Source organism: Leopardus geoffroyi, chromosome E2, assembly GCF_018350155.1.
Source record: "Leopardus geoffroyi isolate Oge1 chromosome E2, O.geoffroyi_Oge1_pat1.0, whole genome shotgun sequence".
Lineage (NCBI taxonomy): Eukaryota > Metazoa > Chordata > Mammalia > Carnivora > Felidae > Leopardus > Leopardus geoffroyi.
This window is the reverse complement of record NC_059335.1, coordinates 52,359,548-52,376,276: the sequence shown is the minus strand read 5'-3', so window position 1 is coordinate 52,376,276 and position 16,729 is coordinate 52,359,548. Positions and strand designations below refer to the sequence as shown.

The 16,729-nt window shown below is 44.5% G+C and overlaps 1 protein-coding gene across 2 annotated transcripts in view; it reads right to left on the bottom strand.

Moving 5' to 3' along the window:
- The window catches only part of WWOX (WW domain containing oxidoreductase), a 979,671-nt gene that overhangs the window by 728,166 nt on the left and 234,776 nt on the right, over positions 1-16,729 (bottom strand). The gene's annotated exons all lie outside the window — the stretch shown is intronic.

Sequence of the window (16,729 nt, the reverse complement as noted above, 5' to 3'; positions counted from 1 at the left end):
GCTCACAAAGGTGGGGGGCAAGGGTTCACCACAGTCTGACGCCGAAGCCCTCGTTCCCTCTTTGCCGGAGACTAGAAGGCCTGGAGCCTCAGGATTTGAAGCAATCGTGCTCCAATGGACAGCATCCTAACACATTTCTGGAAAGCTCAGGATTGCCTCTCAGCCTTCCCCAGTGTTTATGGGGCACTCCCCACTTGTGAGTCTGGCTGGGCTGCAGCGTATGAGATTAAATATAATCACTTCTTTTTTCATAGTTTATTTATTTTTGAGACAGAGAGAGAGGGAAAGAGAGAGAATCCCAAGCAGGCTCCACACCGTCACATGGATCCCGACGTGGGGCTCGAACTTGTGAACCGTGAGATAATGACCTGAGTCACAACCAAGAGTCAGATGTTTAACTGGCTGTGCCACCCAGGCGCCTCTAAATACTATCACTTGTTAGACTTATCTCCTCCAAAGGATGCACAGCCAAGAATGTAGGGGCCACCTGCTCGTTCAGGTAAGGAAAGTCCCAGGAAACAAATGGTGAGCCTGGGAGTTCTGGTCTAGACTATGCTGCTAGTGACAGTGAGACGAGTAGCATAACAAGCTACTTCCGATGCTATGAATGGGGACGCGATGGCACAGTGGAGAACGTCCTCCACCTCAGTCGTCTTATCAGGGAGAGACACAATCTGTGCTGAGGTGCTTAGCGTATCTGTGCCCATTGATCTTGGCCGCCTAAGTCCTGGGCTGTAACCCAGCCTCGAACAATAAGCATCAGGCACGGGAAGCCGGGAGGCCAACTGACTTGGGGCCATTTAATATTCCTGAGGGTCAGTTTCCTCATTTGTAAAAGGTGAACATTACCTTCTCACCGACTTGTGAGAAGAAGTATAAAGCACCTAACATCCAGCTTGGAAGACAGAAGGGGTTTAATAAACTTTATGAGAAGGAGAGAAGACGTCTGCCGTGCCAAATTCCTTCCCTGACGCGAGTCTGCGACGAACGGTGGTGCGGGTACACTCCAGTGCAGCATGGTGGATGAAATGACGCTCACAAAGACCGCCTGGGACCAGCTCGCTGTGACATCCTGGAGGATCCAGGTCATATGTACTCACAGAGCCCAGTTTTAGGGAGAGGGGTGTACGGCGATTAAATGATGTTCCCAAACCCAAAAGCACATAGGCAGCGAAAGCAAGCTGGCCAACGTAGACGTACGTTCCTGGGACAACAGTGGCAGAGGCACAAACATGCCGATTTGGGAAGGAGGAGGGCAAGCATTTGACCTGAGCCAGGAAGAGGGAAGGTGCCAACGCATGGGTGTTGTTAAGAGTCTCCTAAGGTCACTGGGGCGCCAGAGGGGTTCAGTCGGTTGGGTGTTCGACTTGATTCAGCTCAGGTCATGGTCTCGCATTTTGTGAGTTCGAGCCCCACATCCACCGCCCCCTCAAAAATAAATAAACATTACACAAAAAGTTTCCTAAGATTAGAGAATAGTGGGGCTGGGGGATCCACAGTGATTGAGGCCACACCCCTCGTTCTATAGACAAGGAAAGCGCCAGCGGCAGAAATGAGTGCACATGAGTGAGGCTGTACCCTGTGGACAGCTTGGACCTCCTGGCCAGGAGAAAAACCCCGCTCGCTTTCTGTCTGCACAGCTGATGTGTCTGATGACTGAAATCTCTTGGGAGAACCAAGCCTGACAATGGCTTTTATTCCCCATAGGTTCTTATGCTTCATAGATGCTGGACCACCCAATTTGACATTAACAGTTAGCAGATACAGTGGCCTTTCACCTCATCCGAACCCCTCTGGCTCCAGCCTCACCACTTAGAACATTCACTTAGAATCTTAGACAACTCTGAATGTATCACAAGAGGAAAGTCAGATATTCATTTTGTTGGGGAAGGGGTGGTGAGGAAGGACACTGTTCCTCTCAGCCAAGCCCCTTAGGGACACCCCAAGGGATGTGCAGGTAACGTATCATAAGAATGCATATAAATATTTCCTTCATACAACAGGGGAAACATTCCCAGGTGGTGACCCCAAAGCAATATCCCAAGAAAAATGATGGCTCAGCCGAGTGGGCCAGTATACCCTTCTGTGTGTGTAACTTACAACTGGTGAGTTATCTTTTGGTCCCCCCCCCCAACCTCCACTCTAAAATAAAGTACAGAGCTGCCACTACCAATAAGAACGAAATCAGAACATACACACCCAGAGGGAACAAGGGGTCACAAGCCATCGAGTAGTTCAACAGACTAATCCACGGGCTGTGGGTTACTAGGCTCCTGGGGACAGTGATTCAAGTCCACACACTATTACTCAGGTAATTCTCCTGCCCCCGGCATCAGGTTTCCGGTTTCTGCTACTGACCCTGAGAAATGCAGACAAACTGCGGGCAATCCTGTAAGTTCAGGGAAGAGAAAACACATCTTGTAGAATTAGGGAGGGTGGATGTGTTTGTGTGGGGGGTGGGGGGTGGGGGAGTTGCTCTTCTGATTGTCCAACAAACCTAGCAACGTTATAGAAATGTTTTTCCGGGGACATGCTCTAACGGGGAAGGCAGGGGCTGAGACACCGCAAACAGAACCCATTTCTGAGGCATAAACTGCTGATTGTTAGGTGAGGCAAGAGGCTCCATCTGCCAAGGCGAGCTTTCTGCCAAGTCTGGACGTGAACCTGGGACTGACCACAATTCACGTTCTTGGTTTAACTCGTGAACGTTCTGTTGTTGTAGTTGTTGTTAACTTTGACTTGGAAATAGCTACGGACTGACAAGAAGCGGCAAAAATAGCACCAAGAGTGCCCACATAGCCATCTCCCAGCACCCCCAATGGGGCCGTCTTAGCCACGTCTATAGTACACGGGTACAACCAGAAAACCGACCGTGGCACGACACAGTTCATTACAGCACAGACATCACCAGGATTTCACCAGTTTGGGGAATGCACTCACTTTCTTTTATTGGGAATATCTTGGTGAATAATTCTATGACACTTTCTTCTCTGTATAGGTTCGTATAACAATCACCACATTCAAGACACAGAACTGTTCCACCACCACTAAGGAACCGGTGGGTTTTGTTTGTTTGTTTGTTTTTTTATTAAGAGGTGTTAAATTAGCATACGCCATCTAGAACATAAAAACCCGAGGCCTTGTTTGGCCTCAGTCTGCTCTTTGGATTGGCAAAACATGCACATATACAAAGCCCCAGCTTAAAACCCCTTTGTAGCTTAGAATGGCCAATGAAATACGGCCCAAGTCCCTTAGGATGGTTCACACAAGTGGCTTCGGATCAATCAGGATGCACTTCACTATCCTTACGGAACAGCTTCCAAGCCTCAATGTCTTTAGACAGCCGAGGATTCCCACTCGCCCATACTTCACGCCCATCCCAGGCAGATGGGGCCTCCACCTTCGGCAACATCACTCGCTTCTACAGCGTGGGGAAGAGAATGGGACAAACTGAACACGGAACGGGTTTTAGAGACCTCTACCCAGCAGTACAGATGTCACTTCTGCTCATATTTTATTGACAGAGCAAGTCATGTGGGCAACACTTAGCTTCAGAAGATGCAACCTTCCATGTGCCCAAGAGCACACAGAGAAATATACATATGGAAGAAATGGAAATATGGAACGAAAACCGGTAATGACTAACACACATTTAATGACTTTGCCCTCTCCAGGGTTATTTCACTTCCCACTTCCCACGTCCTACTTTCATTAATTACAGAAAAAATTCAGAAAAGACAGATGGATATGGACAAACAAAAAACAACCTCTCTAATTCCACCAACTCTAAAATGAACTGCTAGCCTTCCACAGGTCCCTCCCTTCTTCCCAGCCATCTAGATAGATAGATCCATCCATCTATCCATCCACCCAACCACCCATTCACCCGCCCAGCACTGCTTAACAGGAAGAACTTCATATTAAGAGCTTTGAGTCTTAAAATGGTATAAAATGCCTCTCTCAACCCTTCCCCAAATCCTTACTCTTCTCTCTCATCGCAGCAGTACACAATCTTCTCATCTCAGGCAGAATGAGAATGTAAATTTATTTTAAATTATGTATACAGATGCTCGTACCCATCATTTTAAAAACAGAACCACACAGGTGGCATCCACACATGAAGCATCAGGCAACTTCTAAGTAGCTGAGAAGCCCACCTGCTCCTGACCCCCCAGGCTCAGCCAGAAAGACGCAGTAATTAAGCAACGCACATGCTCTTCCTCCATTTCCCTGGGACCCAAGGACATTTGCTGGTGGCACAGTTCACTGACACCTTCAATAGGCCAAGTGCCCTTGGTCTATCCTTTTTTGAGTTGCACAGTGGGTCTGAGTGATTCAAGAGTCTGTGAGTGCCGAGCCAAAGGGATTGTGTGCTGTTGTTATGCAAGAGTGATCTCTCATATCACTTTATGACTATAAATTAGCCAAGTGTGACTCAGATGTGATACCGCCTGAAACCAAAGGAACCATACGGAGATCATGCAGTATTTAAACGGACAAGTGGGGAAATGTCATCCACAACAGAGACAGCAGAGCCAGGCTGACCTGGAGCCCCAGCTCGGCGTGACCACAGCACTGGCAGTGTGACTTCGGAGCTGCTCCTTGAAATGCTCTCAGGCTCCAGTGCCTTGTTTGAAAATAGGCATTGGCCTTGTGTGATTAGAGTAAAGATGAGATACGCTGTATATATAAGGCCTGGGTCACATACATAACTATTACAACCATTATTTGGAGGGCCACTGCTCAAACGTGGTACCCACTGGTTTTCAATAGTAAAGTATATTACGGGTGCCTGGGTGGTTCAGTCAGTTGAGCGTCCAACTCTTGATTCTGGCTCAGGTCATGGTCTCACGGTTCATGAGTTCAAGCCCCACGTTGGGCTCTGTGCTGACAGTGTGGAGCCTGTGTGGGAGTCTCTCTCTCCTCCTCTCTTTCTGCCCTTTCCCTGCTCATGCTTGCTCTCTCTCTCTCTCTCTCAAAATAAATAAATAAACTTAAAAAAATAATAAAGTACATGAGTAATTGTGGTCTCCCTTCTGTATTTCATAAAATTAATATAAGCAGCTCCGAGAGAGTTTGAATAGCAATTCTGCAATGGAGGATCATACAGGACCCCAAAACAGGAAGAAAGGGACTCACTGAATCCCCCTGAGGCCATGATAACTCAGTTTCCAAATTCAATGATTGGTGTGAACCTAAAAGGTGCTGGTGAAGGCCACGGACTCCAGCTTTACTGCGTGGGTCTGAATTCCGGGTCTAGCGCTGACCAGATACGTAAGTTACATCTCCCATTTATGCCTCTATAAAATGGAAATCATGATAGCACCTACCTTACCAGGAAATGAGGTAATGTATGTAAAGCACTTGGAATGGTGCCCGCTTACTGGACATGTATTCTGTAACTGTTAGCAATGAATGCCCTTATTGTGTGTTTTTTGTTGTCGTTTTCACCATCATCATCACTGCGGTCACCATGATCACTACCATCATCACCATCATTATAACCATCGTCACTCCCACCACCATCGGCACCAAATTGCTTCATTCTTCACTGAAAGGACAGAATGGGACATAACAGGCCAACAAGAGGGATCTCAGAATGTTGGTCATATGAGTCCTTGACCCACAGCACCCCCATCCCTACCTATCCCCAACCCAGTGTGGGCAGTTTTCACCCACCACCATTTCATAGATGTAGAAACTGAAGTTCAGAAAGCTCTTGAGCAACTTGACCCAGATAACAGTGCCAGAAACAAGTTCACACCAAGCCGTGATTTTAATCACTGTTCTATACTCCAAAATGCCCGTACGACCCACCTGTCCTCTCCCCCTCAACCCTGTTACTCCCCAGAGGCCCTCAAATCAAGGCCAACACCAGGAAACCACCAAATCCGTTGGTCAACATTAACAGCAACAACATTCACAAGCATGAATCCATTCATTCATTCACTAACACTGCCTCTAAAATAAATGTATATTTCACGGATTCCACTTCCTTTACTTTTTTTCTTCTTCCCCCCATCATTGCAACATGTAAGAGGAAAGATATCACCTATAATTTATTTACCACCAATGGAAGAACAAAAAAGGTAATAATAGCTCATGGCAATAAGCCTTTTAAAAATGTATATACATAATTCAAGTGGCCAAGCATACTTACAAAAAGAAACTTTTACTTAAAAGTCATCATTGGGGCACCTAAGTGGATTAGTCGGTTAATCGTCTGACTCTTGATCTCGGCTCAGGTCATGATCTCACGGTTTGTGAGTTCGAGCCCCACACCAGGCTCTGCACTCATGGTGCGGAGCCTGCTTGGGATTCTGTCTCTCCTTCTCTCTGCCCTTACCTGACCTGTGCTCACTCTCTCTCTTTCTCTCAAAATAAATAAACATAAAAAAATGTTTAAAACATCATTAGTCATAAAGGCCTATGAATTAGCTGGGAGTATATCAACGTGTTTGCCCCACTATCTGACTTCTCCTTGTAGTGAACCCAGAGTATTTGGCATGGGAACCAAGACCCATTGGGCATTATGGAGCGTGTGCAGTGAAATCAACTAAGTATACTTCAGAATGGTCTCATCTAGTATGTGACCCTTGCTTCTTCCACTCAGCTTGACACACACACCTTTGACACAATCATAGGGAAGCAGCAGGTGAGACAGCTCTTCATTGTGTATTTGAGGACACTACTTGTGCGTTGGCCAAGAGGAGGAGTACCCAGGACAGTTGTTGGAAGTGGAAGGATAAAGAAACCCAGATGAGCTAAGCGGGCACAGGGAGCCCAGCCTCTGGTACGCCCAGAGGGAATTCTCCCTCATCAGTGGAAACTCATCACATACAATGGCAGATACGAGATTTACTGTTTAAGGGCAATTAGCTACTGTGTATCCTAACTTGAAGATGCTGATCTGTGTGGATCTGATGGGCATGTACCTACTACCCATTTCTTACACTCAAAGAAGAGTTAATTTCTGTGTTTTCCTTAAAAAAAATCTAATTTACATATATTCATTAATTATAAAAGCCAAAAAAATAAGGAGCATCTATGGTATGCCTGGCATTTATTTCTCATTTAAAAGTAATGTGAAGAATCTTTTAGAGTGTATATCGTTCCCCCATTTTACAGACCAGAAAACAGAGGCTGATAAAGGTTGAAAGCGGCACAGCTAGTGAGACACAGACCCAGATTTCCAACTGAGATATGGCCAGTTCCAAAGCTCATGCCCTTGCTGGAAACCACACTGCACTGCACCCCTGTCGCCAAAGTCGTCACCATGGAACACCGAGAAGCTATAAAGAAATTAACATCATCGATATATTCTTATTTGTGTCTATTTTATATCCCATTTATTTTATGCATTTAGAATTTATAAGAGAAGCCTATTGCTGGAGGAGAAAATGTAACCAAGGCAATAATCTACATTCAGAGCTTATTGCTAATGGCATCCTGCAAATTCTAATCCAATGGGCCTTAATTGCATTATGCTGATGTCTCTCACCCTTCCACTTTACATACCCTCAGTCCTGATTTTATGTTCTGAAGCCTTAAATAGGAGTTGTCACATTTACAACAGCAAGAGACACTGGTGCTGAGCATATTATTGACATGGCATTATTCACTCAACTACAATACAGACCTAACTAAACTGGTTTAATAATTCATCAATATCCTATGTGGGACTTCAGAGCACTAATCTCTCCAGTATTATTTAAGTGATGTTAATGGTGCCAAGGAATGGCAGCATCTTCCCCGGAAAACGTGCCAGCACACAGATATTGTGTCTCCTTTCAGATCTGGTACCTTTCACTCAAAAAACCATCATGAATACATCTGATGGGGCGTTTGCCCAATCTTGGCCAAGCCTAAACATGAAGAGGATGCACCGATAAATGCTCTATCTGATAGGGCCCCCAAGGGGAAATGAGAGTTTGAGAGTCTCCTTTATGGCTCTAAACACTGCACCGGTCTATATGCCACTGTGCATTTAACAAGAAAAATACTCTTAGACCACATTCTGCATCTCAAAATAGGGAACCGAACCAAAAACCATCCTAGGCACAGCCTGGGATTTTTTGCGAAGCCTTGAGGGACAGGGGCTGAGTTTGTCATTCCTAACCTTCAGATCAACCATCAGCATCCCCCCCCCACCCACTCCAAGGCCCTCATGAGCACCTCCTAACCCCGCCCTCTCACCTGCAAAAATACACAAACATCCCTAATAAGAAAATCATGACAACTCTTTCTTCATTATACACAGGTCAAAAACGTTGTCTGGTGTGGCTGGAACTCAATTTATAAAATAACTGTATCAATATCTATAGGTAATTGTGAGGCTGATTCAAGAAGAAATTGCACTGGGTAATAGCTTATTTAATTTGGTGTAGGAGTTACGTGCCGCGTAAAGCAAAACTATTAAAAATGCTTAGACAGTAATTGGCAATATTTTGCGCTCGGGATAAAAAATGCTTATCTTGCCAGAAACTAACAAGAGAGTGAAAATATTCGAAAACCTTCCAATTTCCCTCCGTGCGATGCGTTCACTTTGCAGCTTAAAAACAGTTTAAGGAAGGACAGCAATGGCACAGGAGTTTGGCAGTCAACATGATTGTGCATTTATGCCTTGCTATTGAAGAAAGAGCCTTTTTTCATAGTGAATTTTTCATTCTAATGTAAGTGATGATTTACGTTAACTATAGGTAAAGCATGGTTACATTTTCCTGAAGGATTGCAGGCGAGTAAAGAGTAGTACAATAAGTTGAAGCATAAAAGCTTTCTCTGTCATAATATTTATTATAATGGCATATAAAATAGCTGAAATAAATAATAGATGACTGAAGGTAAATTCATATGATAAAGAATCCTTCAGCAGACACCATTACTTTTGACTGGTCTAGTTTTATACACAGTTGAAGACTCTTAATAAACAGACCCTATATCTTATGTAAGTACTGGAAACATCAAAGATGTGCTTAAAAGGCAACATACTGGACATGAGCTAATTTACTGTATAATTATATTCTCAACAGGAACAGTCTATATTTTTTGCATATTTAGTAGCTGTGTTCTTAATGAAACTTGTTAAGCACCGGAACCGCCTATTTGGGGGAAGCTGCTGATAAAAGAAGTATCCGTGCCCCCCACCCCGATGACTCCCAGATTCAGAAAGAGGTGCAGAGCAGAAAATAGAGATCTGGGGCCCGCTGAGTATCTGGTGGCAAGTCAAGAGTGGGGACGTAAAGTGAACTGAAGAGGAAAGGAAGATCCGTCTGCTCTGCTTTAGAGGATTCTGGATTCCATATGACGGTCGCATGGAGCTGGGAGGACCTCAGAGGCAGAGACGTGATCTTCGTGAGAACTGCTGGCATGGGGAGTTCCACACACGGCTCGGCCGGCGTCCAGCTCAAAGGGTCCCAACTAGGGGCATCCTCCCCGCCCCCCACCAAGGGACATCTGCCAAGGTCTGGAGAATTTCTGGTTGCCTCAGCTCGTTGGAGGGGCGTACCCGCATCTAACGGGGAGAGGCTAGGGATACCACTACACATCCTATGATGCACAGGTCGCCCCTGACAAGTGGCCCCAGATGTCACCAGTGCCAGCTTGCAGGTGTGAGCTTGGTGCGAGAAGCTCTGATTAACTCTAAGTGTTCTTCAGCTATTTAAACGTATCACGGGTTTTATAAAAATAAAACGGGCTCCCTGATGAAAGTATAAATAACGCACAAGTGGATAACGTATACAGTGAAAACGTCTCCCAAATCCCGTCGCCACAAAATAAACACAGAGACAGCCTGATGCACATCCTTCCCGAATAGAATTTCTACACGTGAATACTTGCAGCGAAGTTTCCCTACAAACATACCATTGAGGCTCATGCATTATCTTACAATCTTGTTTTTCCCAACTAACACAAAAATGGATATATCTTTTATTTTTTTATTATTTTTTTATATTTATTTATTTTTGAGAGAGACAGAGACAGAGTGCTATCAGCAGAGGGGCAGAGAGAGAGAGGGAGACACAGAATCTGAAACAGGCTCCAGGCTCTGAGCTATCAGCACAGAGCCTGACATGGGGCTTGAACTCCACAACAACAAGATCATGACGTGAGCAGAAGTCAGATGCTCAACCGACAGAACCACCTAGGCGCCCCATTTTTTTTAATGTTTATTTATTTTTGAGACAGAGAGAGAGAGAGAGAGACAGAGAGAGAGAACGTGAGTGGGGGGGGGGGGGGGAGCAAAGACAGAGGAAGACGCAGAATCCAAAGCAGGCTCCAGGCTCTGAGTTATCAGCACAGAGTCCAATGGAGGGCTCTTAACCTCACTTAACCAACTGAGCCACCCAGGCTCCCCTGGATATATCTTAATAGAGCTCTGGTCCCAACTTATGCCAACCAGTATGTTTAGGCCATTGTAGGGGGTGCTCAATCATTTATTAAAAGCCAATCCCCTTAGGAGGACTCAGCCCTCTACATCCTTCACTGGCTTTATGAACTTATTACTTAAATTCTCAATGTCTAATGTTCCCTGTCGGTAAAAATGGAAATTATAGAAGACCCTCCCCATTCAGGATTGCTGTATGGATACAGTGAGACCATACCCATGGAAAGCATCTTAAGCGGATGCTCTGGAAATGTTACCCATTGTTCTTATTGTAATGAGTATTATTTTAGGTCCTTTCTGGGGTTTTTTGTCACTAAAAGCAATGCTGTAATATCTATACTTTGCAACATGTGAATGGTTTCTGTAGGATAAATTCCTCAAAATAGACTTGTGAGAGGCGCCTGGGTGGCTCAGTCGGTTAAGTATCCGACTTCGGCTCAGGTCATGATCTCACAGTTCGTGAGTTCGAGCCCCGCGTCGGGCTCTGTGCTGATGAGTCCGAGCCTGGAGACTGTTTCCGATTCTGTGTCTCCCTCTCTCTCTGACCCTCCCCCGTTCGTGCTCTGTCTCTCTCTGTCTCAAAAATAAATAAACGTTAAAAAAATTTTTTAAAAAAAAGTAGACTTGTGAGATCAAGAGATGCCCACATTTTATTTTAATTTGGGTAGACGTGGCTGGGTGTCCTCCAGAAAGGTTACAGCAATTTCCATTCCCAAGAACATTGCAGGAGACTATGAAAGAAAATCCAAACAACCAATAATTCACACTGACATTTATAGTAAATTAAAATGCAAAGTTTTATATCTCTATTTCAAATACCTGGTACGCAGCAAATGACAAAGAGTAGGTTTTTGAGACAGGCTTTAACTGAGGAAATGAATGAACGAATAATGCACCACTAGACTTGGGACAAATTCAGAGGCAGAGATAAAAGTCGGCCAGGGATATTAGCAGCAACAGCTTTCCCTAAGCCAGCTGGGAAGCCAGCAATTTCTCCTGGTGCTCCATGCTGGCAGACCAAGGGCTTGCCTCTCAGAAGTTGGCCACACTCCTGGATGATGGATATGAACTCGGTATGCAAAGCAGGCAGTAAACATGTAACAGTATCATCGTGCCTGAGAAGTGACCACGACAGTTATTTTTAATTTATAGATGAATCCAAAGGGAGAAATCTTTCAGAGGTTCTACAGAAGCATGGCAAGATATTCAACAGGTAATATGGAAAAGATCACACACACACACACACACACACACACACACACACACACACACACACACGCCTCAGAGAAAAACGAGGTATCCCGCTTAAAGCGGCATGTGCCTAAGCAGACTTTTCTAGGTCCAACCAAAATACCCATAAAGGCAAAAACAGATGAGAACACACACAAAAGACAAGTCGCAGTCAAATTATCCCCAAATGCTGTGCATCTTTTAACTTAACTGCAGGACCAAATAAATTACACGTAAAAAAGACTTGGACAAAGAACTGAAACAACGATAACAAGGAAGATAGTTTTTTAAAGGAGGAAGATTTCACTGAGTCATTATATCATGTATAGCCTGGTTAACATAAGAGAGACAGGAAATAGCTTTACCCTTTGTAAGAAAAAAAATGTAGGTATGTATGTGAAAATTTCAAAAGAAGAAAAGAAAGGGAAAGAAAGAAAAAAGAAAGAAGGAGGGAGGGAAGGAGGAAAGAAGGAAATCCCAGTTCTGCCAGCTACTAATTATATGATTCTTTTTAACGTTTATTTATTTTTTAGAGAGACAGAGACAGACTAGGGGAGGGGGGGAGAGGCAGAGAGACAGGGTGACACAGAATCCGAAGCAGGCTCCAGGCTCTGAGCTGTCAGCACAGAGCCTGATGCAGGGCTCAAACCCATGGAATGGTGAGATCATGACCTGAGCTGAAGTCAGATGCCCAAGTGACTGAGCCACCCAGGCGCCCCGTTATGATTTTTTTTATCAGATTTAGCTCCCAAACCAGCAGCACGGGGGGAAATGATGCATGGGGATCAATCCAAAAAAGTGTTGAAAAAGAATTAAATATAATAACAAAAGAAAATACTTGGTAGAGAGGAAACATGAAATGCAATTCAGAAATGAGTACCAATGTAGCCATAATCACAAGCAATATAAATATGCTTAAGTTCACACAGTAAGGTAGAAACCAACAGACTAGAATTTAAAAATCACCTCCAGGTTGTATAATGAAGATACACCGCAGACAGAGAAAACTGGGGTCCCTCAAACTAGCTGTCCCCTTTCCCCAGCCTGGGGTGTGCTGGGCAGGTAAAGCCACTGTCCCCCAGCCTGCGTGAAGGTGGCTGGGGAATCCAGGCTTCTATCAAAGGCCTGAAAAAGGGAAGAGTGTGTAAGTCCTGAGCTGTTCCTTTTAGGAATTAGGTTGCCAGTCTTTGCTTTCTCCTTCCCTAAGACAAATGTAGATCATGATGATTTCCCAGGGGCAAGGGGAGCGTAGGGGAAAGAAGCTGGGATATTTATTCACTAAACAGACAACAGCCACCTGTCGATCAGGGACACCATGTGGATCTGTGTCACATATCAGAAACCATTTGGTAAAACTGTTCTGTTACACCTTAAAAGACTGATCAAGTACCTGACAAGCCAGGAGCTCAAAAGAAGAGCCAGAATGTCCGTGTGGACTGCTCTGTGCTCCTTCTACCAAGACATTACAAGAAACACATGTGCACAGGGAAGAATCTTCTGGCTGGCAAGCAGCAATGAAATCAGGCACATCAGAGAGTTGGAAAAAAAAATGGATTCTGAAGCCCAAATAGCATAAAATGAGCCTGAAAAAGTCTTTGAGACACAAAAGCCATTACGACTTCTGAATTAATTCAAAAAAATTCAGCCCAAGAGGATGTATCGGGTTAATGATACTGCTTGTCCACTGAAGCCTGTTACTTGGGATGGTTTCAGGGTAGTTGCTATCGAGGAGAAAGAGGGAGAGAGAGAAAAGAGAAAGGGAGAGAGAGTGTGTCCGTGTGTGTGTGTGTGTGTGTGTGTGTGTGTGTGTGTGTGTGTGTGTGTGGCGGGCCTGGGAGGGCTTATCTGACAGCGGAACCAGGCTTGCTTCAGGAAATGAAGTCCAAACAGAAGCTGAGGAAAGGGGAACCCATGCAGAGTGTCCAAGTGAGGCCAACACCGCCTGCAGAAGCCGAGCGCTCGACGGCTGTACCGTCTTCTCAGCGCACAACGCATGCTGGTTGGGGCATCGGCACACGGGGCCACAGTCACATCTGACTGCTCTGTGGTCGCCTCCCTCGTAGCCAAATGGGACACTCTGAATCACACTGGGTAACTGTGTTAAAAGCCAGCTAAGTTACAGACTGCATGTTTTCACAAGAGCCTCTCCGAGGGCATTAGAGTGGGGAGGGGGAGCACAGGGGACACCACCTTGCAAATGTCCATTAGAAGCCGCTGTGGAACAGCAGGCATGTTAAAGCAGCCTGGCCCTAGTGCATGCTCTCCCTGCCTCTTCAATATTTATAAACAGCTTTTTCCCTTTTCCCTTTGGCTGGATGATACACATGTAACCCACAGGCTGGACCTCTGCTGTTGCAGTGTGATGGGGTGCCCAGAGTTTTACCTCCTTAAAGGGAGGCTCTCGTACATTTGCTCCTTCTTCCTTAAGGAAATCACAGGCTTTAGGACACGGTACTCCTTTCTGGGATACTCGGTCTGTAAAGCAACACCCAGAAGGACGTGGGGATGTTAAAGGTTGAGTGAGGATCATACTTCCTAATTAAGCTACATGTCAACTGCCATCACACATCTAGAACTTTAAGACATTCTTCCCCTGTAGAAATTTACAAAATGCATTCCATAAGACAAACACTCACTGTGAATTAAATATATTTGAGGACCTACTCTCTGGCAGATACTATTCAGGGAAAGGACAATTAGAGATTTTGCCACATCTTACCCTGTGGAGCCCTTCCAAGGTAGACCTAATTACCGGTATTTTATAAATAAAACAAAGGCTGAGAATGTATGAAAAACCTGATCAAAAATCATACAATTAGAAGCTGGCGAGACTGGGATTTCAGTTTTCCCTCCACCCTGATAAGTCAATTCTCCTTACAAGACAGTAGTACTGCGTTGGCACCAGAATTTTCTTCCCAACCCTGAAATTATCCCTGAATCCAGAGAATATGGTGTGGCCAAACATACTTCACTCCCAAGAATGTTATTCCTTCTATGAACCTGAAACCTTTTATAATTTTTTATTTGACTTTGACCATGAACATTTTAACTTTATGATGAAAAAAAAAAGTTAACTTCAATCTCTCCCCTATCCCCATCCCCCAGGCTTTGGATTAACCAAATTTGATAAGTGAATTGTGTGTAATTTGAATTGTTTCCATATGTGTGGAAATAGATACTAATCAAACCAACCTGCTCATTCTGATTTAGTGTAACAGATTTTTCTTTCCAAATGGACATAAGTCCTCTAGAACATGGGTCAGTAAACTTTTTCTTGAAAGGACCAGAGACTAAGTATTTCAGGTTTTGTGGGCCATATAAACTACTCAACTTTTATAGCATGACAGCAAAAGCCACCAGAGATAAGGTAAACAAGTGGGCAAGGGTCACGTTCCAATAAAACTTTATTTACAAAAACAGTAGTTGGGCTGGATTTGTTCCCAGCAGAGCATAGTTTGCTGATCTCCATTTTAAAACCAGAATCAGGAACACTGAGGGTGCTTTCTGAGGTCTTGTAATTAGTAGGATTTACAGATTCCAATGAACGTAAGAGAAAAAGGTGAACGAGAGTGTGTTTTTATCACACAGGACATTTGATAAAGATACAGATAACACACAGCATCAAACCCCAAACTGTGCAGACTTAAGGATGTACAATGGACTCAGCAGTGAGCATCTCTTAATTGCTCCTTGCAATGTGTTTACTATTAAATAAATTTCGGGAGCGTTACACTTTCTAAGTATCAGTGCTAAACGGTTCTCACAATTCCATGTCTCTATGTGAACAGAGAACCTTTTTGAAATACATTTTGGCATCTCTATAAGTTAATAAAAAAACAGTTAAAAAATTGAAATTGGGGTTACTGGACATTTTCCAAGCATGCAAAGTCTTAGGCATTTGGGGTTGGAGTAATTGACATTTTTCCCCTCACTGGGCTCAGAGGTATGTTCCCAGATCTGCTGAAAATTCTCTCCAGAATCCTACCAACAAGCATCAGATTACAAGCCCCATCTTGGACACTGGGTATTTCGGTCCCATTCATATGCATTTATATTTCAGAAAAACAAAACAAAACAGCAACAACAACAACAACAAAACAACGCTTTTCTTAACAAAAAGAAAGCTATGCACACCTTTTCCTTTACTGGAGAGGAGAGAGTCGCCAAGGGAGACGCAGGGCCAAGGTAGGGGGGAATACTGGAGTGGGATGGACCGAAGCACGCGCACACACACTAACAATGAACACACGAAATAAAGAGATTGTTCACAGAAGAGTTACTGATGAGGCCATTTCTTCCATGTCCTAGAATTTTACTAAATCCAAGTGACAGTGGTAGATTAAGGGTGATCGACAGACTATAGCCATTCCATAAAGTCATAAGAATTAAGGCCACATTAGCATATTCAGGAGAATTCATGCCTTCTGCGGAGGAAAGCAAAGATGTGCCCTCCAGCAGGTTATTATCTGAATCATTTGGCCACTGGGGAGGGTGTAGGTCCCTCAGCCTTGCCAGAATCCAGTACCAAGCCATGCTGAGAACCAGGTTCTTAAAATACTTCAAAATAAATACAAGGTCCTCTAACTAAGAGGAAAATAGGAAAAGGAAATGGTATCGTCACCACCAGCTGGTTCATGGCACGGGGATCCTCTGACTGACGCTCAGTTTCACAGGCTGTGACAAACCACGCAATCACGTGGACAGTGACACAAGGAGGGGGGGGACAGTTGCACCGGCCACTCAGGGCCAGGTTTCCAGCCAGGTGCTTTGCAGCCACACGGATTTCCTTCTGCATCCTTAGCACCTTTAGGAAGTAGGTATTAGCATCTTTGTGCCACGAGAAAATGAAAATCAGGTAACTTGTAGTCATAAAATCAGATGTAGGGAGGATATGAACCAGGTCTAACTGGTCCCAAATCATCTGCCACCTGCTCACCCACGATACACACAGGCTATTACGATGGCCGTGACCGTAAACTGGAGAGGAAAGGCTAAAGGCTGTCAGAATCCTTGCAAATGATGAAATTCTAGGTACCTAAGCAGAATGGGAAAAGGGTAAGAACACTCGGGAAAAGTCCAGAAAGACCACACGTGTAGAAAAAAGCAGAGAAAATA